This window comes from Chiloscyllium punctatum, chromosome 3 (genome assembly GCF_047496795.1).
Source record: "Chiloscyllium punctatum isolate Juve2018m chromosome 3, sChiPun1.3, whole genome shotgun sequence".
Classification (NCBI taxonomy): domain Eukaryota; kingdom Metazoa; phylum Chordata; class Chondrichthyes; order Orectolobiformes; family Hemiscylliidae; genus Chiloscyllium; species Chiloscyllium punctatum.
The window spans coordinates 26,356,166-26,376,710 of record NC_092741.1 but is presented as its reverse complement, the minus strand read 5'-3'; the positions used below and the strand labels follow the sequence as shown (position 1 = coordinate 26,376,710).

The 20,545-nt window shown below is 51.6% G+C and overlaps 12 non-coding genes across 12 annotated transcripts; all 12 read left to right on the top strand.

Moving 5' to 3' along the window:
• Positions 1-1,263: 1,263 nt before the first annotated feature.
• On the top strand, positions 1,264-1,382 carry LOC140468889 (5S ribosomal RNA). Its single transcript, XR_011955872.1, has one exon. It is a non-coding gene; the product is annotated as a 5S ribosomal RNA (ribosomal RNA).
• A 1,511-nt stretch (positions 1,383-2,893) lies between these two features.
• On the top strand, positions 2,894-3,012 carry LOC140470096 (5S ribosomal RNA). The gene has a single exon (XR_011956366.1). It is a non-coding gene; the product is annotated as a 5S ribosomal RNA (ribosomal RNA).
• A 1,523-nt stretch (positions 3,013-4,535) lies between these two features.
• LOC140470231 (5S ribosomal RNA) lies at positions 4,536-4,654 on the top strand. The gene has a single exon (XR_011956467.1). It is a non-coding gene; the product is annotated as a 5S ribosomal RNA (ribosomal RNA).
• A 1,511-nt stretch (positions 4,655-6,165) lies between these two features.
• On the top strand, positions 6,166-6,284 carry LOC140470496 (5S ribosomal RNA). The gene has a single exon (XR_011956496.1). It is a non-coding gene; the product is annotated as a 5S ribosomal RNA (ribosomal RNA).
• A 1,511-nt stretch (positions 6,285-7,795) lies between these two features.
• On the top strand, positions 7,796-7,914 carry LOC140473831 (5S ribosomal RNA). Its single transcript, XR_011958665.1, has one exon. It is a non-coding gene; the product is annotated as a 5S ribosomal RNA (ribosomal RNA).
• A 1,515-nt stretch (positions 7,915-9,429) lies between these two features.
• On the top strand, positions 9,430-9,548 carry LOC140468502 (5S ribosomal RNA). Its single transcript, XR_011955669.1, has one exon. It is a non-coding gene; the product is annotated as a 5S ribosomal RNA (ribosomal RNA).
• Positions 9,549-11,063: 1,515 nt separating this feature from the next.
• Positions 11,064-11,182, top strand: LOC140471132 (5S ribosomal RNA). The gene has a single exon (XR_011956870.1). It is a non-coding gene; the product is annotated as a 5S ribosomal RNA (ribosomal RNA).
• A 1,515-nt stretch (positions 11,183-12,697) lies between these two features.
• On the top strand, positions 12,698-12,816 carry LOC140469566 (5S ribosomal RNA). Its single transcript, XR_011956160.1, has one exon. It is a non-coding gene; the product is annotated as a 5S ribosomal RNA (ribosomal RNA).
• A 1,515-nt stretch (positions 12,817-14,331) lies between these two features.
• On the top strand, positions 14,332-14,450 carry LOC140473820 (5S ribosomal RNA). The gene has a single exon (XR_011958655.1). It is a non-coding gene; the product is annotated as a 5S ribosomal RNA (ribosomal RNA).
• A 1,515-nt stretch (positions 14,451-15,965) lies between these two features.
• On the top strand, positions 15,966-16,084 carry LOC140471145 (5S ribosomal RNA). Its single transcript, XR_011956872.1, has one exon. It is a non-coding gene; the product is annotated as a 5S ribosomal RNA (ribosomal RNA).
• Positions 16,085-17,599: 1,515 nt separating this feature from the next.
• Positions 17,600-17,718, top strand: LOC140468641 (5S ribosomal RNA). Its single transcript, XR_011955790.1, has one exon. It is a non-coding gene; the product is annotated as a 5S ribosomal RNA (ribosomal RNA).
• A 1,519-nt stretch (positions 17,719-19,237) lies between these two features.
• LOC140470865 (5S ribosomal RNA) lies at positions 19,238-19,356 on the top strand. The gene has a single exon (XR_011956777.1). It is a non-coding gene; the product is annotated as a 5S ribosomal RNA (ribosomal RNA).
• The last annotated feature ends 1,189 nt before the right edge of the window (positions 19,357-20,545 follow it).

Below are 20,545 nucleotides of genomic sequence, written 5' to 3'. Positions count from 1 at the left end.
AGCCTGCACCACCATTCAATATGATCATGGCTGATCATCCTTAATCAGTATCCTGTTCCTGCCTTATCTCCATAAGCCTTGATTCCACTATCCTTGAGAGCTCTGTCCAACTCTTTCTTCAATGAATCCAGAGACTGGGCCTCCACTGCCCTCTGGGGCAGAGCATTCCACACAGCCACCACTCTCTGGGTGAAGACGTTTCTCCTCATCTCTGTCCTAAACGGTCTACCCCGTATTTTTAAGCTGTGTCCTCTGTTTCGGCACTCACGTTTCCTGCCGCCAGAGTGTCCAATCCTTTGATAATCTTATATGTCTCAACCAGATCCCCTCTCAGTCTTCTAAACTCAAGGGTACACAAGCCCAGTCGCTCCAGTCTTTCAGTGTAAGGTAACCCCGCCATTCCAGGAATTGACCTCGTCAACCTACGCTGCACTCCCTCAATAGCCAGAATGTCTCTCCTCAAATTTGGAGACCAGAACTGCACACAGTACTCCAGGTGTGGTCTCACCAGGGCCCTGTACACCTGCAGAAGAACCTCTTTGCTTCTGTACTCGATCCCTCTTGTTATGAAGGCCAGCATGCTATTAGCCTTCTTCACTACCTGCTGTACCTGCATGCTTACCTTCATTGAGTGGTGTACAAGAACCCCCAGATCTCTCGGTACTGTCCCTTGACCGAAATTGATTCCATTTAGGTAGTAATCTGCCTTCCTGTTCTTGCCACCAAAGTGGATAAGCATCCATTTATCCACATTAAAGTGCATCTGCCATGCATCTGACCACTCACCTAACTTGTCCAGGTCACCCGGTAATCTCCTAACATCCTCATCACATTTCACCCTGCCACCCAGCTCAGTATCATCAGCAAATTTGCTAATGTTATTGCTAATAGCATCTTCTATATCATGAACATATATTGTAAAAAGCTGCGGTCCCAGTACTGATCCCTGCGGTACCCCACTGGTCACTGCCTGCCATTCCGAAATGGAGGCGTGGAGGAATGTGGAAGGATGAGAGAATGCAGGCTGCAGCCCTATGAAGCAGGGGGAGGTCTTGCAGTTGGCCTGTGTGGGGATGTGGGAGACGACAGGAGCCTGGTGGGCAAGGGCTAGCTGGAGGGAGGGAGGGAGGGAAGCACGCACGGAGGAGGAAGAGCAAAGAGAAAAGAGAGAAAAAAAAAACAAAGGGGATCAAGAGAAAGAGCAGCAAAGAAAATGTGGCTGGCCAGCACGCCTTGAAGTGGGGAGAAAAGGCAGGGGTCAGCGCCTACAGCCATACTAGTCTGAAAACGCCCGATCTCGTCTGGTCTCGGAAGCTAAGCGGACTCAGGCCTGGTTAGTACTTGGATGGGAGACCGCCTGGGAATACCAGGTGCAGTAGGCTTTTTCCGCCAGCAGGGGCTGCTCAAGTCACCCCTCTGCACTCGTGTTGGGCCACGCACGCAATGCAGCGACAGGTTATTTCTGCTGCCGCTGCAGGCAGGAGACAGGGAGGGGAGGAGAGCGGAGCGCTGCCAAAATCAGCAAGAAAGAGGGAAAGAAAGGGATTGGGGCTGCACGCTGTCTGCGGCTGGCAGTCAGGAAAGGAGGGCAATAGACAATAGGTGCAGGAGTTGGCCATTCTGCCCTTGGAGCCTGCACCACCATTCAATATGATCATGGCTGATCATCCTTAATCAGTATCCTGTTCCTGCCTTATCTCCATAAGCCTTGATTCCACTATCCTTGAGAGCTCTGTCCAACTCTTTCTTCAATGAATCCAGAGACTGGGCCTCCACTGCCCTCTGGGGCAGAGCATTCCACACAGCCACCACTCTCTGGGTGAAGACGTTTCTCCTCATCTCTGTCCTAAACGGTCTACCCCGTATTTTTAAGCTGTGTCCTCTGTTTCGGCACTCACGTTTCCTGCCGCCAGAGTGTCCAATCCTTTGATAATCTTATATGTCTCAACCAGATCCCCTCTCAGTCTTCTAAACTCAAGGGTACACAAGCCCAGTCGCTCCAGTCTTTCAGTGTAAGGTAATCCCGCCATTCCAGGAATTGACCTCGTCAACCTACGCTGCACTCCCTCAATAGCCAGAATGTCTCTCCTCAAATTTGGAGACCAGAACTGCACACAGTACTCCAGGTGTGGTCTCACCAGGGCCCTGTACACCTGCAGAAGAACCTCTTTGCTTCTGTACTCGATCCCTCTTGTTATGAAGGCCAGCATGCTATTAGCCTTCTTCACTACCTGCTGTACCTGCATGCTTACCTTCATTGAGTGGTGTACAAGAACCCCCAGATCTCTCGGTACTGTCCCTTGACCGAAATTGATTCCATTTAGGTAGTAATCTGCCTTCCTGTTCTTGCCACCAAAGTGGATAAGCATCCATTTATCCACATTAAAGTGCATCTGCCATGCATCTGACCACTCACCTAACTTGTCCAGGTCACCCGGTAATCTCCTAACATCCTCATCACATTTCACCCTGCCACCCAGCTCAGTATCATCAGCAAATTTGCTAATGTTATTGGTAATAGCATCTTCTATATCATGAACATATATTGTAAAAAGCTGCGGTCCCAGTACTGATCCCTGCGGTACCCCACTGGTCACTGCCTGCCATTCCGAAATGGAGGCGTGGAGGAGTGTGGAAGGATGAGAGAATGCAGGCTGCAGCCCTATGAAGCAGGGGGAGGTCTTGCAGTTGGCCTGTGTGGGGATGTGGGAGACGACAGGAGCCTGGTGGGCAAGGGCTAGCTGGAGGGAGGGAGGGAGGGAAGCACGCACGGAGGAGGAAGAGCAAAGAGAAAAGAGAGAAAAAAAAAACAAAGGGGATCAAGAGAAAGAGCAGCAAAGAAAATGTGGCTGGCCAGCACGCCTTGAAGTGGGGAGAAAAGGCAGGGGCCAGCGCCTACGGCCATACTAGTCTGAAAGCGCCCGATCTCGTCTGGTCTCGGAAGCTAAGCGGACTCCGGCCTGGTTAGTACTTGGATGGGAGACCGCCTGGGAATACCAGGTGCAGTAGGCTTTTTCCGCCAGCAGGGGCTGCTCAAGTCACCCCTCTGCACTCGTGTTGGGCCACGCACGCAATGCAGCGACAGGTTATTTTTGCTGCCGCTGCAGGCAGGAGACAGGGAGGGGAGGAGAGCGGAGCGCTGCCAAAATCAGCAAGAAAGAGGGAAAGAAAGGGATTGGGGCTGCACGCTGTCTGCGGCTGGCAGTCAGGAAAGGAGGGCAATAGACAATAGGTGCAGGAGTTGGCCATTCTGCCCTTGGAGCCTGCACCACCATTCAATATGATCATGGCTGATCATCCTTAATCAGTATCCTGTTCCTGCCTTATCTCCATAAGCCTTGATTCCACTATCCTTGAGAGCTCTGTCCAACTCTTTCTTCAATGAATCCAGAGACTGGGCCTCCACTGCCCTCTGGGGCAGAGCATTCCACACAGCCACCACTCTCTGGGTGAAGACGTTTCTCCTCATCTCTGTCCTAAACGGTCTACCCCGTATTTTTAAGCTGTGTCCTCTGTTTCGGCACTCACGTTTCCTGCCGCCAGAGTGTCCAATCCTTTGATAATCTTATATGTCTCAACCAGATCCCCTCTCAGTCTTCTAAACTCAAGGGTACACAAGCCCAGTCGCTCCAGTCTTTCAGTGTAAGGTAATCCCGCCATTCCAGGAATTGACCTCGTCAACCTACGCTGCACTCCCTCAATAGCCAGAATGTCTCTCCTCAAATTTGGAGACCAGAACTGCACACAGTACTCCAGGTGTGGTCTCACCAGGGCCCTGTACACCTGCAGAAGAACCTCTTTGCTTCTGTACTCGATCCCTCTTGTTATGAAGGCCAGCATGCTATTAGCCTTCTTCACTACCTGCTGTACCTGCATGCTTACCTTCATTGAGTGGTGTACAAGAACCCCCAGATCTCTCGGTACTGTCCCTTGACCGAAATTGATTCCATTTAGGTAGTAATCTGCCTTCCTGTTCTTGCCACCAAAGTGGATAAGCATCCATTTATCCACATTAAAGTGCATCTGCCATGCATCTGACCACTCACCTAACTTGTCCAGGTCACCCGGTAATCTCCTAACATCCTCATCACATTTCACCCTGCCACCCAGCTCAGTATCATCAGCAAATTTGCTAATGTTATTGCTAATAGCATCTTCTATATCATGAACATATATTGTAAAAAGCTGCGGTCCCAGTACTGATCCCTGCGGTACCCCACTGGTCACTGCCTGCCATTCCGAAATGGAGGCGTGGAGGAGTGTGGAAGGATGAGAGAATGCAGGCTGCAGCCCTATGAAGCAGGGGAAGGTCTTGCAGTTGGCCTGTGTGGGGATGTGGGAGACGACAGGAGCCTGGTGGGCAAGGGCTAGCTGGAGGGAGGGAGGGAGGGAGGGAGGGAGGGAAGCACGCACGGAGGAGGAAGAGCAAAGAGAAAAGAGAGAAAAAAAAAACAAAGGGGATCAAGAGAAAGAGCAGCAAAGAAAATGTGGCTGGCCAGCACGCCTTGAAGTGGGGAGAAAAGGCAGGGGCCAGCGCCTACGGCCATACTAGTCTGAAAACGCCCGATCTCGACTGGTCTCGGAAGCTAAGCGGACTCAGGCCTGGTTAGTACTTGGATGGGAGACCGCCTGGGAATACCAGGTGCAGTAGGCTTTTTCCGCCAGCAGGGGCTGCTCAAGTCACCCCTCTGCACTCGTGTTGGGCCACGCACGCAATGCAGCGACAGGTTATTTTTGCTGCCGCTGCAGGCAGGAGACAGGGAGGGGAGGAGAGCGGAGCGCTGCCAAAATCAGCAAGAAAGAGGGAAAGAAAGGGATTGGGGCTGCACGCTGTCTGCGGCTGGCAGTCAGGAAAGGAGGGCAATAGACAATAGGTGCAGGAGTTGGCCATTCTGCCCTTGGAGCCTGCACCACCATTCAATATGATCATGGCTGATCATCCTTAATCAGTATCCTGTTCCTGCCTTATCTCCATAAGCCTTGATTCCACTATCCTTGAGAGCTCTGTCCAACTCTTTCTTCAATGAATCCAGAGACTGGGCCTCCACTGCCCTCTGGGGCAGAGCATTCCACACAGCCACCACTCTCTGGGTGAAGACGTTTCTCCTCATCTCTGTCCTAAACGGTCTACCCCGTATTTTTAAGCTGTGTCCTCTGTTTCGGCACTCACGTTTCCTGCCGCCAGAGTGTCCAATCCTTTGATAATCTTATATGTCTCAACCAGATCCCCTCTCAGTCTTCTAAACTCAAGGGTACACAAGCCCAGTCGCTCCAGTCTTTCAGTGTAAGGTAATCCCGCCATTCCAGGAATTGACCTCGTCAACCTACGCTGCACTCCCTCAATAGCCAGAATGTCTCTCCTCAAATTTGGAGACCAGAACTGCACACAGTACTCCAGGTGTGGTCTCACCAGGGCCCTGTACACCTGCAGAAGAACCTCTTTGCTTCTGTACTCGATCCCTCTTGTTATGAAGGCCAGCATGCTATTAGCCTTCTTCACTACCTGCTGTACCTGCATGCTTACCTTCATTGAGTGGTGTACAAGAACCCCCAGATCTCTCGGTACTGTCCCTTGACCGAAATTGATTCCATTTAGGTAGTAATCTGCCTTCCTGTTCTTGCCACCAAAGTGGATAAGCATCCATTTATCCACATTAAAGTGCATCTGCCATGCATCTGACCACTCACCTAACTTGTCCAGGTCACCCGGTAATCTCCTAACATCCTCATCACATTTCACCCTGCCACCCAGCTCAGTATCATCAGCAAATTTGCTAATGTTATTGCTAATAGCATCTTCTATATCATGAACATATATTGTAAAAAGCTGCGGTCCCAGTACTGATCCCTGCGGTACCCCACTGGTCACTGCCTGCCATTCCGAAATGGAGGCGTGGAGGAGTGTGGAAGGATGAGAGAATGCAGGCTGCAGCCCTATGAAGCAGGGGGAGGTCTTGCAGTTGGCCTGTGTGGGGATGTGGGAGACGACAGGAGCCTGGTGGGCAAGGGCTAGCTGGAGGGAGGGAGGGAGGGAAGCACGCACGGAGGAGGAAGAGCAAAGAGAAAAGAGAGAAAAAAAAAACAAAGGGGATCAAGAGAAAGAGCAGCAAAGAAAATGTGGCTGGCCAGCACGCCTTGAAGTGGGGAGAAAAGGCAGGGGCCAGCGCCTACGGCCATACTAGTCTGAAAACGCCCGATCTCGTCTGGTCTCAGAAGCTAAGCGGACTCAGGCCTGGTTAGTACTTGGATGGGAGACCGCCTGGGAATACCAGGTGCAGTAGGCTTTTTCCGCCAGCAGGGGCTGCTCAAGTCACCCCTCTGCACTCGTGTTGGGCCACGCAAGCAATGCAGCGACAGGTTATTTTTGCTGCCGCTGCAGGCAGGAGACAGGGAGGGGAGGAGAGCGGAGCGCTGCCAAAATCAGCAAGAAAGAGGGAAAGAAAGGGATTGGGGCTGCACGCTGTCTGCGGCTGGCAGTCAGGAAAGGAGGGCAATAGACAATAGGTGCAGGAGTTGGCCATTCTGCCCTTGGAGCCTGCACCACCATTCAATATGATCATGGCTGATCATCCTTAATCAGTATCCTGTTCCTGCCTTATCTCCATAAGCCTTGATTCCACTATCCTTGAGAGCTCTGTCCAACTCTTTCTTCAATGAATCCAGAGACTGGGCCTCCACTGCCCTCTGGGGCAGAGCATTCCACACAGCCACCACTCTCTGGGTGAAGACGTTTCTCCTCATCTCTGTCCTAAACGGTCTACCCCGTATTTTTAAGCTGTGTCCTCTGTTTCGGCACTCACGTTTCCTGCCGCCAGAGTGTCCAATCCTTTGATAATCTTATATGTCTCAACCAGATCCCCTCTCAGTCTTCTAAACTCAAGGGTACACGAGCCCAGTCGCTCCAGTCTTTCAGTGTAAGGTAATCCCGCCATTCCAGGAATTGACCTCGTCAACCTACGCTGCACTCCCTCAATAGCCAGAATGTCTCTCCTCAAATTTGGAGACCAGAACTGCACACAGTACTCCAGGTGTGGTCTCACCAGGGCCCTGTACACCTGCAGAAGAACCTCTTTGCTTCTGTACTCGATCCCTCTTGTTATGAAGGCCAGCATGCTATTAGCCTTCTTCACTACCTGCTGTACCTGCATGCTTACCTTCATTGAGTGGTGTACAAGAACCCCCAGATCTCTCGGTACTGTCCCTTGACCGAAATTGATTCCATTTAGGTAGTAATCTGCCTTCGTGTTCTTGCCACCAAAGTGGATAAGCATCCATTTATCCACATTAAAGTGCATCTGCCATGCATCTGACCACTCACCTAACTTGTCCAGGTCACCCGGTAATCTCCTAACATCCTCATCACATTTCACCCTGCCACCCAGCTCAGTATCATCAGCAAATTTGCTAATGTTATTGCTAATAGCATCTTCTATATCATGAACATATATTGTAAAAAGCTGCGGTCCCAGTACTGATCCCTGCGGTACCCCACTGGTCACTGCCTGCCATTCCGAAATGGAGGCGTGGAGGAATGTGGAAGGATGAGAGAATGCAGGCTGCAGCCCTATGAAGCAGGGGGAGGTCTTGCAGTTGGCCTGTGTGGGGATGTGGGAGACGACAGGAGCCTGGTGGGCAAGGGCTAGCTGGAGGGAGGGAGGGAGGGAAGCACGCACGGAGGAGGAAGAGCAAAGAGAAAAGAGAGAAAAAAAAAACAAAGGGGATCAAGAGAAAGAGCAGCAAAGAAAATGTGGCTGGCCAGCACGCCTTGAAGTGGGGAGAAAAGGCAGGGGCCAGCGCCTACGGCCATACTAGTCTGAAAACGCCCGATCTCGTCTGATCTCGGAAGCTAAGCAGACTCAGGCCTGGTTAGTACTTGGATGGGAGACCGCCTGGGAATACCAGGTGCAGTAGGCTTTTTCCGCCAGCAGGGGCTGCTCAAGTCACCCCTCTGCACTCGTGTTGGGCCACGCACGCAATGCAGCGACAGGTTATTTTTGCTGCCGCTGCAGGCAGGAGACAGGGAGGGGAGGAGAGCGGAGCGCTGCCAAAATCAGCAAGAAAGAGGGAAAGAAAGGGATTGGGGCTGCACGCTGTCTGCGGCTGGCAGTCAGGAAAGGAGGGCAATAGACAATAGGTGCAGGAGTTGGCCATTCTGCCCTTGGAGCCTGCACCACCATTCAATATGATCATGGCTGATCATCCTTAATCAGTATCCTGTTCCTGCCTTATCTCCATAAGCCTTGATTCCACTATCCTTGAGAGCTCTGTCCAACTCTTTCTTCAATGAATCCAGAGACTGGGCCTCCACTGCCCTCTGGGGCAGAGCATTCCACACAGCCACCACTCTCTGGGTGAAGACGTTTCTCCTCATCTCTGTCCTAAACGGTCTACCCCGTATTTTTAAGCTGTGTCCTCTGTTTCGGCACTCACGTTTCCTGCCGCCAGAGTGTCCAATCCTTTGATAATCTTATATGTCTCAACCAGATCCCCTCTCAGTCTTCTAAACTCAAGGGTACACGAGCCCAGTCGCTCCAGTCTTTCAGTGTAAGGTAATCCCGCCATTCCAGGAATTGACCTCGTCAACCTACGCTGCACTCCCTCAATAGCCGGAATGTCTCTCCTCAAATTTGGAGACCAGAACTGCACACAGTACTCCAGGTGTGGTCTCACCAGGGCCCTGTACACCTGCAGAAGAACCTCTTTGCTTCTGTACTCGATCCCTCTTGTTATGAAGGCCAGCATGCTATTAGCCTTCTTCACTACCTGCTGTACCTGCATGCTTACCTTCATTGAGTGGTGTACAAGAACCCCCAGATCTCTCGGTACTGTCCCTTGACCGAAATTGATTCCATTTAGGTAGTAATCTGCCTTCGTGTTCTTGCCACCAAAGTGGATAAGCATCCATTTATCCACATTAAAGTGCATCTGCCATGCATCTGACCACTCACCTAACTTGTCCAGGTCACCCGGTAATCTCCTAACATCCTCATCACATTTCACCCTGCCACCCAGCTCAGTATCATCAGCAAATTTGCTAATGTTATTGCTAATAGCATCTTCTATATCATGAACATATATTGTAAAAAGCTGCGGTCCCAGTACTGATCCCTGCGGTACCCCACTGGTCACTGCCTGCCATTCCGAAATGGAGGCGTGGAGGAGTGTGGAAGGATGAGAGAATGCAGGCTGCAGCCCTATGAAGCAGGGGGAGGTCTTGCAGTTGGCCTGTGTGGGGATGTGGGAGACGACAGGAGCCTGGTGGGCAAGGGCTAGCTGGAGGGAGGGAGGGAGGGAGGGAAGCACGCACGGAGGAGGAAGAGCAAAGAGAAAAGAGAGAAAAAAAAAACAAAGGGGATCAAGAGAAAGAGCAGCAAAGAAAATGTGGCTGGCCAGCACGCCTTGAAGTGGGGAGAAAAGGCAGGGGCCAGCGCCTGCGGCCATACTAGTCTGAAAGCGCCCGATCTCGTCTGATCTCGGAAGCTAAGTAGACTCAGGCCTGGTTAGTACTTGGATGGGAGACCGCCTGGGAATACCAGGTGCAGTAGGCTTTTTCCGCCAGCAGGGGCTGCTCAAGTCACCCCTCTGCACTCGTGTTGGGCCACGCACGCAATGCAGCGACAGGTTATTTTTGCTGCCGCTGCAGGCAGGAGACAGGGAGGGGAGGAGAGCGGAGCGCTGCCAAAATCAGCAAGAAAGAGGGAAAGAAAGGGATTGGGGCTGCACGCTGTCTGCGGCTGGCAGTCAGGAAAGGAGGACAATAGACAATAGGTGCAGGAGTTGGCCATTCTGCCCTTGGAGCCTGCACCACCATTCAATATGATCATGGCTGATCATCCTTAATCAGTATCCTGTTCCTGCCTTATCTCCATAAGCCTTGATTCCACTATCCTTGAGAGCTCTGTCCAACTCTTTCTTCAATGAATCCAGAGACTGGGCCTCCACTGCCCTCTGGGGCAGAGCATTCCACACAGCCACCACTCTCTGGGTGAAGACGTTTCTCCTCATCTCTGTCCTAAACGGTCTACCCCGTATTTTTAAGCTGTGTCCTCTGTTTCGGCACTCACGTTTCCTGCCGCCAGAGTGTCCAATCCTTTGATAATCTTATATGTCTCAACCAGATCCCCTCTCAATCTTCTAAACTCAAGGGTACACGAGCCCAGTCGCTCCAGTCTTTCAGTGTAAGGTAATCCCGCCATTCCAGGAATTGACCTCGTCAACCTACGCTGCACTCCCTCAATAGCCGGAATGTCTCTCCTCAAATTTGGAGACCAGAACTGCACACAGTACTCCAGGTGTGGTCTCACCAGGGCCCTGTACACCTGCAGAAGAACCTCTTTGCTTCTGTACTCGATCCCTCTTGTTATGAAGGCCAGCATGCTATTAGCCTTCTTCACTACCTGCTGTACCTGCATGCTTACCTTCATTGAGTGGTGTACAAGAACCCCCAGATCTCTCGGTACTGTCCCTTGACCGAAATTGATTCCATTTAGGTAGTAATCTGCCTTCGTGTTCTTGCCACCAAAGTGGATAAGCATCCATTTATCCACATTAAAGTGCATCTGCCATGCATCTGACCACTCACCTAACTTGTCCAGGTCACCCGGTAATCTCCTAACATCCTCATCACATTTCACCCTGCCACCCAGCTCAGTATCATCAGCAAATTTGCTAATGTTATTGCTAATAGCATCTTCTATATCATGAACATATATTGTAAAAAGCTGCGGTCCCAGTACTGATCCCTGCGGTACCCCACAGGTCACTGCCTGCCATTCCGAAATGGAGGCGTGGAGGAGTGTGGAAGGATGAGAGAATGCAGGCTGCAGCCCTATGAAGCAGGGGGAGGTCTTGCAGTTGGCCTGTGTGGGGATGTGGGAGACGACAGGAGCCTGGTGGGCAAGGGCTAGCTGGAGGGAGGGAGGGAGGGAGGGAAGCACGCACGGAGGAGGAAGAGCAAAGAGAAAAGAGAGAAAAAAAAAACAAAGGGGATCAAGAGAAAGAGCAGCAAAGAAAATGTGTCTGGCCAGCACGCCTTGAAGTGGGGAGAAAAGGCAGGGGCCAGCGCCTACGGCCATACTAGTCTGAAAGCGCCCGATCTCGTCTGATCTCGGAAACTAAGCTGTTTCAGGCCTGGTTAGTACTTGGATGGGAGACCGCCTGGGAATACCAGGTGCAGTAGGCTTTTTCCGCCAGCAGGGGCTGCTCAAGTCACCCCTCTGCACTCGTGTTGGGCCACGCACGCAATGCAGCGACAGGTTATTTTTGCTGCCGCTGCAGGCAGGAGACAGGGAGGGGAGGAGAGCGGAGCGCTGCCAAAATCAGCAAGAAAGAGGGAAAGAAAGGGATTGGGGCTGCACGCTGTCTGCGGCTGGCAGTCAGGAAAGGAGGGCAATAGACAATAGGTGCAGGAGTTGGCCATTCTGCCCTTGGAGCCTGCACCACCATTCAATATGATCATGGCTGATCATCCTTAATCAGTATCCTGTTCCTGCCTTATCTCCATAAGCCTTGATTCCACTATCCTTGAGAGCTCTGTCCAACTCTTTCTTCAATGAATCCAGAGACTGGGCCTCCACTGCCCTCTGGGGCAGAGCATTCCACACAGCCACCACTCTCTGGGTGAAGACGTTTCTCCTCATCTCTGTCCTAAACGGTCTACCCCGTATTTTTAAGCTGTGTCCTCTGTTTCGGCACTCACGTTTCCTGCCGCCAGAGTGTCCAATCCTTTGATAATCTTATATGTCTCAACCAGATCCCCTCTCAGTCTTCTAAACTCAAGGGTACACGAGCCCAGTCGCTCCAGTCTTTCAGTGTAAGGTAATCCCGCCATTCCAGGAATTGACCTCGTCAACCTACGCTGCACTCCCTCAATAGCCGGAATGTCTCTCCTCAAATTTGGAGACCAGAACTGCACACAGTACTCCAGGTGTGGTCTCACCAGGGCCCTGTACACCTGCAGAAGAACCTCTTTGCTTCTGTACTCGATCCCTCTTGTTATGAAGGCCAGCATGCTATTAGCCTTCTTCACTACCTGCTGTACCTGCATGCTTACCTTCATTGAGTGGTGTACAAGAACCCCCAGATCTCTCGGTACTGTCCCTTGACCGAAATTGATTCCATTTAGGTAGTAATCTGCCTTCCTGTTCTTGCCACCAAAGTGGATAAGCATCCATTTATCCACATTAAAGTGCATCTGCCATGCATCTGACCACTCACCTAACTTGTCCAGGTCACCCGGTAATCTCCTAACATCCTCATCACATTTCACCCTGCCACCCAGCTCAGTATCATCAGCAAATTTGCTAATGTTATTGCTAATAGCATCTTCTATATCATGAACATATATTGTAAAAAGCTGCGGTCCCAGTACTGATCCCTGCGGTACCCCACTGGTCACTGCCTGCCATTCCGAAATGGAGGCGTGGAGGAGTGTGGAAGGATGAGAGAATGCAGGCTGCAGCCCTATGAAGCAGGGGGAGGTCTTGCAGTTGGCCTGTGTGGGGATGTGGGAGACGACAGGAGCCTGGTGGGCAAGGGCTAGCTGGAGGGAGGGAGGGAGGGAGGGAAGCACGCACGGAGGAGGAAGAGCAAAGAGAAAAGAGAGAAAAAAAAAACAAAGGGGATCAAGAGAAAGAGCAGCAAAGAAAATGTGGCTGGCCAGCACGCCTTGAAGTGGGGAGAAAAGGCAGGGGCCAGCGCCTACGGCCATACTAGTCTGAAAACGCCCGATCTCGTCTGATCTCGGAAGCTAAGCAGACTCAGGCCTGGTTAGTACTTGGATGCGAGACCGCCTGGGAATACCAGGTGCAGTAGGCTTTTTCCGCCAGCAGGGGCTGCTCAAGTCACCCCTCTGCACTCGTGTTGGGCCACGCACGCAATGCAGCGACAGGTTATTTTTGCTGCCGCTGCAGGCAGGAGACAGGGAGGGGAGGAGAGCGGAGCGCTGCCAAAATCAGCAAGAAAGAGGGAAAGAAAGGGATTGGGGCTGCACGCTGTCTGCGGCTGGCAGTCAGGAAAGGAGGGCAATAGACAATAGGTGCAGGAGTTGGCCATTCTGCCCTTGGAGCCTGCACCACCATTCAATATGATCATGGCTGATCATCCTTAATCAGTATCCTGTTCCTGCCTTATCTCCATAAGCCTTGATTCCACTATCCTTGAGAGCTCTGTCCAACTCTTTCTTCAATGAATCCAGAGACTGGGCCTCCACTGCCCTCTGGGGCAGAGCATTCCACACAGCCACCACTCTCTGGGTGAAGACGTTTCTCCTCATCTCTGTCCTAAACGGTCTACCCCGTATTTTTAAGCTGTGTCCTCTGTTTCGGCACTCACGTTTCCTGCCGCCAGAGTGTCCAATCCTTTGATAATCTTATATGTCTCAACCAGATCCCCTCTCAGTCTTCTAAACTCAAGGGTACACGAGCCCAGTCGCTCCAGTCTTTCAGTGTAAGGTAATCCCGCCATTCCAGGAATTGACCTCGTCAACCTACGCTGCACTCCCTCAATAGCCGGAATGTCTCTCCTCAAATTTGGAGACCAGAACTGCACACAGTACTCCAGGTGTGGTCTCACCAGGGCCCTGTACACCTGCAGAAGAACCTCTTTGCTTCTGTACTCGATCCCTCTTGTTATGAAGGCCAGCATGCTATTAGCCTTCTTCACTACCTGCTGTACCTGCATGCTTACCTTCATTGAGTGGTGTACAAGAACCCCCAGATCTCTCGGTACTGTCCCTTGACCGAAATTGATTCCATTTAGGTAGTAATCTGCCTTCGTGTTCTTGCCACCAAAGTGGATAAGCATCCATTTATCCACATTAAAGTGCATCTGCCATGCATCTGACCACTCACCTAACTTGTCCAGGTCACCCGGTAATCTCCTAACATCCTCATCACATTTCACCCTGCCACCCAGCTCAGTATCATCAGCAAATTTGCTAATGTTATTACTAATAGCATCTTCTATATCATGAACATATATTGTAAAAAGCTGCAGTCCCAGTACTGATCCCTGCGGTACCCCACTGGTCACTGCCTGCCATTCCGAAATGGAGGCGTGGAGGAGTGTGGAAGGATGAGAGAATGCAGGCTGCAGCCCTATGAAGCAGGGGGAGGTCTTGCAGTTGGCCTGTGTGGGGATGTGGGAGACGACAGGAGCCTGGTGGGCAAGGGCTAGCTGGAGGGAGGGAGGGAGGGAGGGAAGCACGCACGGAGGAGGAAGAGCAAAGAGAAAAGAGAGAAAAAAAAAACAAAGGGGATCAAGAGAAAGAGCAGCAAAGAAAATGTGGCTGGCCAGCACGCCTTGAAGTGGGGAGAAAAGGCAGGGGCCAGCGCCTACGGCCATACTAGTCTGAAAACGCCCGATCTCGTCTGATCTCGGAAGCTAAGCAGACTCAGGCCTGGTTAGTACTTGGATGGGAGACCGCCTGGGAATACCAGGTGCAGTAGGCTTTTTCCGCCAGCAGGGGCTGCTCAAGTCACCCCTCTGCACTCGTGTTGGGCCACGCACGCAATGCAGCGACAGGTTATTTTTGCTGCCGCTGCAGGCAGGAGACAGGGAGGGGAGGAGAGCGGAGCGCTGCCAAAATCAGCAAGAAAGAGGGAAAGAAAGGGATTGGGGCTGCACGCTGTCTGCGGCTGGCAGTCAGGAAAGGAGGACAATAGACAATAGGTGCAGGAGTTGGCCATTCTGCCCTTGGAGCCTGCACCACCATTCAATATGATCATGGCTGATCATCCTTAATCAGTATCCTGTTCCTGCCTTATCTCCATAAGCCTTGATTCCACTATCCTTGAGAGCTCTGTCCAACTCTTTCTTCAATGAATCCAGAGACTGGGCCTCCACTGCCCTCTGGGGCAGAGCATTCCACACAGCCACCACTCTCTGGGTGAAGACGTTTCTCCTCATCTCTGTCCTAAACGGTCTACCCTGTATTTTTAAGCTGTGTCCTCTGTTTCGGCACTCACGTTTCCTGCCGCCAGAGTGTCCAATCCTTTGATAATCTTATATGTCTCAACCAGATCCCCTCTCAGTCTTCTAAACTCAAGGGTACACGAGCCCAGTCGCTCCAGTCTTTCAGTGTAAGGTAATCCCGCCATTCCAGGAATTGACCTCGTCAACCTACGCTGCACTCCCTCAATAGCCGGAATGTCTCTCCTCAAATTTGGAGACCAGAACTGCACACAGTACTCCAGGTGTGGTCTCACCAGGGCCCTGTACACCTGCAGAAGAACCTCTTTGCTTCTGTACTCGATCCCTCTTGTTATGAAGGCCAGCATGCTATTAGCCTTCTTCACTACCTGCTGTACCTGCATGCTTACCTTCATTGAGTGGTGTACAAGAACCCCCAGATCTCTCGGTACTGTCCCTTGACCGAAATTGATTCCATTTAGGTAGTAATCTGCCTTCGTGTTCTTGCCACCAAAGTGGATAAGCATCCATTTATCCACATTAAAGTGCATCTGCCATGCATCTGACCACTCACCTAACTTGTCCAGGTCACCCGGTAATCTCCTAACATCCTCATCACATTTCACCCTGCCACCCAGCTCAGTATCATCAGCAAATTTGCTAATGTTATTGCGAATAGCATCTTCTATATCATGAACATATATTGTAAAAAGCTGCGGTCCCAGTACTGATCCCTGCGGTACCCCACTGGTCACTGCCTGCCATTCCGAAATGGAGGCGTGGAGGAGTGTGGAAGGATGAGAGAATGCAGGCTGCAGCTCTATGAAGCAGGGGGAGGTCTTGCAGTCGGCCTGTGTGGGGATGGGGGAGACGACAGGAGCCTGGTGGGCAAGGGCTAGCTGGAGGGAGGGAGGGAGGGAGGGAAGCACGCACGGAGGAGGAAGAGCAAAGAGAAAAGAGAGAAAAAAAAACCAAAGGGGATCAAGAGAAAGAGCAGCAAAGAAAATGTGGCTGGCCAGCACGCCTTGAAGTGGGGAGAAAAGGCAGGGGCCAGTGCCTACGGCCATACTAGTCTGAAAACGCCCAATCTCGTCTGATCTCGGAAGCTAAGCAGACTCAGGCCTGGTTAGTACTTGGATGCGAGACCGCCTGGGAATACCAGGTGCAGTAGGCTTTTTCCGCCAGCAGGGGCTGCTCAAGTCACCCCTCTGCACTCGTGTTGGGCCACGCACGCAATGCAGCGACAGGTTATTTTTGCTGCCGCTGCAGGCAGGAGACAGGGAGGGGAGGAGAGCGGAGCGCTGCCAAAATCAGCAAGAAAGAGGGAAAGAAAGGGATTGGGGCTGCACGCTGTCTGCGGCTGGCAGTCAGGAAAGGAGGGCAATAGACAATAGGTGCAGGAGTTGGCCATTCTGCCCTTGGAGCCTGCACCACCATTCAATATGATCATGGCTGATCATCCTTAATCAGTATCCTGTTCCTGCCTTATCTCCATAAGCCTTGATTCCACTATCCTTGAGAGCTCTGTCCAACTCTTTCTTCAATGAATCCAGAGACTGGGCCTCCACTGCCCTCTGGGGCAGAGCATTCCACACAGCCACCACTCTCTGGGTGAAGACGTTTCTCCTCATCTCTGTCCTAAACGGTCTACCCCGTATTTTTAAGCTGTGTCCTCTGTTTCGGCACTCACGTTTCCTGCCGCCAGAGTGTCCAATCCTTTGATAATCTTATATGTCTCAACCAGATCCCCTCTCAGTCTTCTAAACTCAAGGGTACACGAGCCCAGTCGCTCCAGTCTTTCAGTGTAAGGTAATCCCGCCATTCCAGGAATTGACCTTGTCAACCTACGCTGCACTCCCTCAATAGCCGGAATGTCTCTCCTCAAATTTGGAGACCAGAACTGCACACAGTACTCCAGGTGTGGTCTCACCAGGGCCCTGTACACCTGCAGAAGAACCTCTTTGCTTCTGTACTCGATCCCTCTTGTTATGAAGGCCAGCATGCTATTAGCCTTCTTCACTACCTGCTGTACCTGCATGCTTACCTTCATTGAGTGGTGTACAAGAACCCCCAGATCTCTCGGTACTGTCCCTTGACCGAAATTGATTCCATTTAGGTAGTAATCTGCCTTCGTGTTCTTGCCACCAAAGTGGATAAGCATCCATTTATCCACATTAAAGTGCATCTGCCATGCATCTGACCACTCACCTAACTTGTCCAGGTCACCCGGTAATCTCCTAACATCCTCATCACATTTCACCCTGCCACCCAGCTCAGTATCATCAGCAAATTTGCTAATGTTATTACTAATAGCATCTTCTATATCATGAACATATATTGTAAAAAGCTGCGGTCCCAGTACTGATCCCTGCGGTACCCCACTGGTCACTGCCTGCCATTCCGAAATGGAGGCGTGGAGGAGTGTGGAAGGATGAGAGAATGCAGGCTGCAGCCCTATGAAGCAGGGGGAGGTCTTGCAGTTGGCCTGTGTGGGGATGTGGGAGACGACAGGAGCCTGGTGGGCAAGGGCTAGCTGGAGGGAGGGAGGGAGGGAGGGAAGCACGCACGGAGGAGGAAGAGCAAAGAGAAAAGAGAGAAAAAAAAAACAAAGGGGATCAAGAGAAAGAGCAGCAAAGAAAATGTGGCTGGCCAGCACGCCTTGAAGTGGGGAGAAAAGGCAGGGGCCAGTGCCTTCGGCCATACTAGTCTGAAAGCGCCCGATCTCGTCTGATCTCGGAAGCTAAGCAGACTCAGGCCTGGTTAGTACTTGGATGGGAGACCGCCTGGGAATGCCAGGTGCAGTAGGCTTTTTCCGCCAGCAGGGGCTGCTCAAGTCACCCCTCTGCACTCGTGTTGGGCCACGCACGCAATGCAGCGACAGGTTATTTTTGCTGCCGCTGCAGGCAGGAGACAGGGAGGGGAGGAGAGCGGAGCGCTGCCAAAATCAGCAAGAAAGAGGGAAAGAAAGGGATTGGGGCTGCACGCTGTCTGCGGCTGGCAGTCAGGAAAGGAGGGCAATAGACAATAGGTGCAGGAGTTGGCCATTCTGCCCTTGGAGCCTGCACCACCATTCAATATGATCATGGCTGATCATCCTTAATCAGTATCCTGTTCCTGCCTTATCTCCATAAGCCTTGATTCCACTATCCTTGAGAGCTCTGTCCAACTCTTTCTTCAATGAATCCAGAGACTGGGCCTCCACTGCCCTCTGGGGCAGAGCATTCCACACAGCCACCACTCTCTGGGTGAAGACGTTTCTCCTCATCTCTGTCCTAAACGGTCTACCCCGTATTTTTAAGCTGTGTCCTCTGTTTCGGCACTCACGTTTCCTGCCGCCAGAGTGTCCAATCCTTTGATAATCTTATATGTCTCAACCAGATCCCCTCTCAGTCTTCTAAACTCAAGGGTACACGAGCCCAGTCGCTCCAGTCTTTCAGTGTAAGGTAATCCCGCCATTCCAGGAATTGACCTCGTCAACCTACGCTGCACTCCCTCAATAGCCGGAATGTCTCTCCTCAAATTTGGAGACCAGAACTGCACACAGTACTCCAGGTGTGGTCTCACCAGGGCCCTGTACACCTGCAGAAGAACCTCTTTGCTTCTGTACTCGATCCCTCTTGTTATGAAGGCCAGCATGCTATTAGCCTTCTTCACTACCTGCTGTACCTGCATGCTTACCTTCATTGAGTGGTGTACAAGAACCCCCAGATCTCTCGGTACTGTCCCTTGACCGAAATTGATTCCATTTAGGTAGTAATCTGCCTTCCTGTTCTTGCCACCAAAGTGGATAAGCATCCATTTATCCACATTAAAGTGCATCTGCCATGCATCTGACCACTCACCTAACTTGTCCAGGTCACCCGGTAATCTCCTAACATCCTCATCACATTTCACCCTGCCACCCAGCTCAGTATCATCAGCAAATTTGCTAATGTTATTGCTAATAGCATCTTCTATATCATGAACATATATTGTAAAAAGCTGCGGTCCCAGTACTGATCCCTGCGGTACCCCACTGGTCACTGCCTGCCATTCCGAAATGGAGGCGTGGAGGAGTGTGGAAGGATGAGAGAATGCAGGCTGCAGCCCTATGAAGCAGGGGGAGGTCTTGCAGTCGGCCTGTGTGGGGATGGGGGAGACGACAGGAGCCTGGTGGGCAAGGGCTAGCTGGAGGGAGGGAGGGAGGGAGGGAGGGAAGCACGCACGGAGGAGGAAGAGCAAAGAGAAAAGAGAGAAAAAAAAACCAAAGGGGATCAAGAGAAAGAGCAGCAAAGAAAATGTGGCTGGCCAGCACGCCTTGAAGTGGGGAGAAAAGGCAGGGGCCAGCGCCTACGGCCATACTAGTCTGAAAACGCCCGATCTCGTCTTATCTCGGAAGCTAAGCAGACTCAGGCCTGGTTAGTACTTCGATGGGAGACCGCCTGGGAGTACCAGGTGCAGTAGGCTTTTTCCGCCAGCAGGGGCTGCTCAAGTCACCCCTCTGCACTCGTGTTGGGCCACGCACGCAATGCAGCGACAGGTTATTTTTGCTGCCGCTGCAGGCAGGAGACAGGGAGGGGAGGAGAGCGGAGCGCTGCCAAAATCAGCAAGAAAGAGGGAAAGAAAGGGATTGGGGCTGCACGCTGTCTGCGGCTGGCAGTCAGGAAAGGAGGGCAATAGACAATAAGTGCAGGAGTTGGCCATTCTGCCCTTGGAGCCTGCACCACCATTCAATATGATCATGGCTGATCATCCTTAATCAGTATCCTGTTCCTGCCTTATCTCCATAAGCCTTGATTCCACTATCCTTGAGAGCTCTGTCCAACTCTTTCTTCAATGAATCCAGAGACTGGGCCTCCACTGCCCTCTGGGGCAGAGCATTCCACACAGCCACCACTCTCTGGGTGAAGACGTTTCTCCTCATCTCTGTCCTAAACGGTCTACCCCGTATTTTTAAGCTGTGTCCTCTGTTTCGGCACTCACGTTTCCTGCCGCCAGAGTGTCCAATCCTTTGATAATCTTATATGTCTCAACCAGATCCCCTCTCAGTCTTCTAAACTCAAGGGTACACGAGCCCAGTCGCTCCAGTCTTTCAGTGTAAGGTAATCCCGCCATTCCAGGAATTGACCTCGTCAACCTACGCTGCACTCCCTCAATAGCCGGAATGTCTCTCCTCAAATTTGGAGACCAGAACTGCACACAGTACTCCAGGTGTGGTCTCACCAGGGCCCTGTACACCTGCAGAAGAACCTCTTTGCTTCTGTACTCGATCCCTCTTGTTATGAAGGCCAGCATGCTATTAGCCTTCTTCACTACCTGCTGTACCTGCATGCTTACCTTCATTGAGTGGTGTACAAGAACCCCCAGATCTCTCGGTACTGTCCCTTGACCGAAATTGATTCCATTTAGGTAGTAATCTGCCTTCCTGTTCTTGCCACCAAAGTGGATAAGCATCCATTTATCCACATTAAAGTGCATCTGCCATGCATCTGACCACTCACCTAACTTGTCCAGGTCACCCGGTAATCTCCTAACATCCTCATCACATTTCACCCTGCCACCCAGCTCAGTATCATCAGCAAATTTGCTAATGTTATTGGTAATAGCATCTTCTATATCATGAACATATATTGTAAAAAGCTGCGGTCCCAGTACT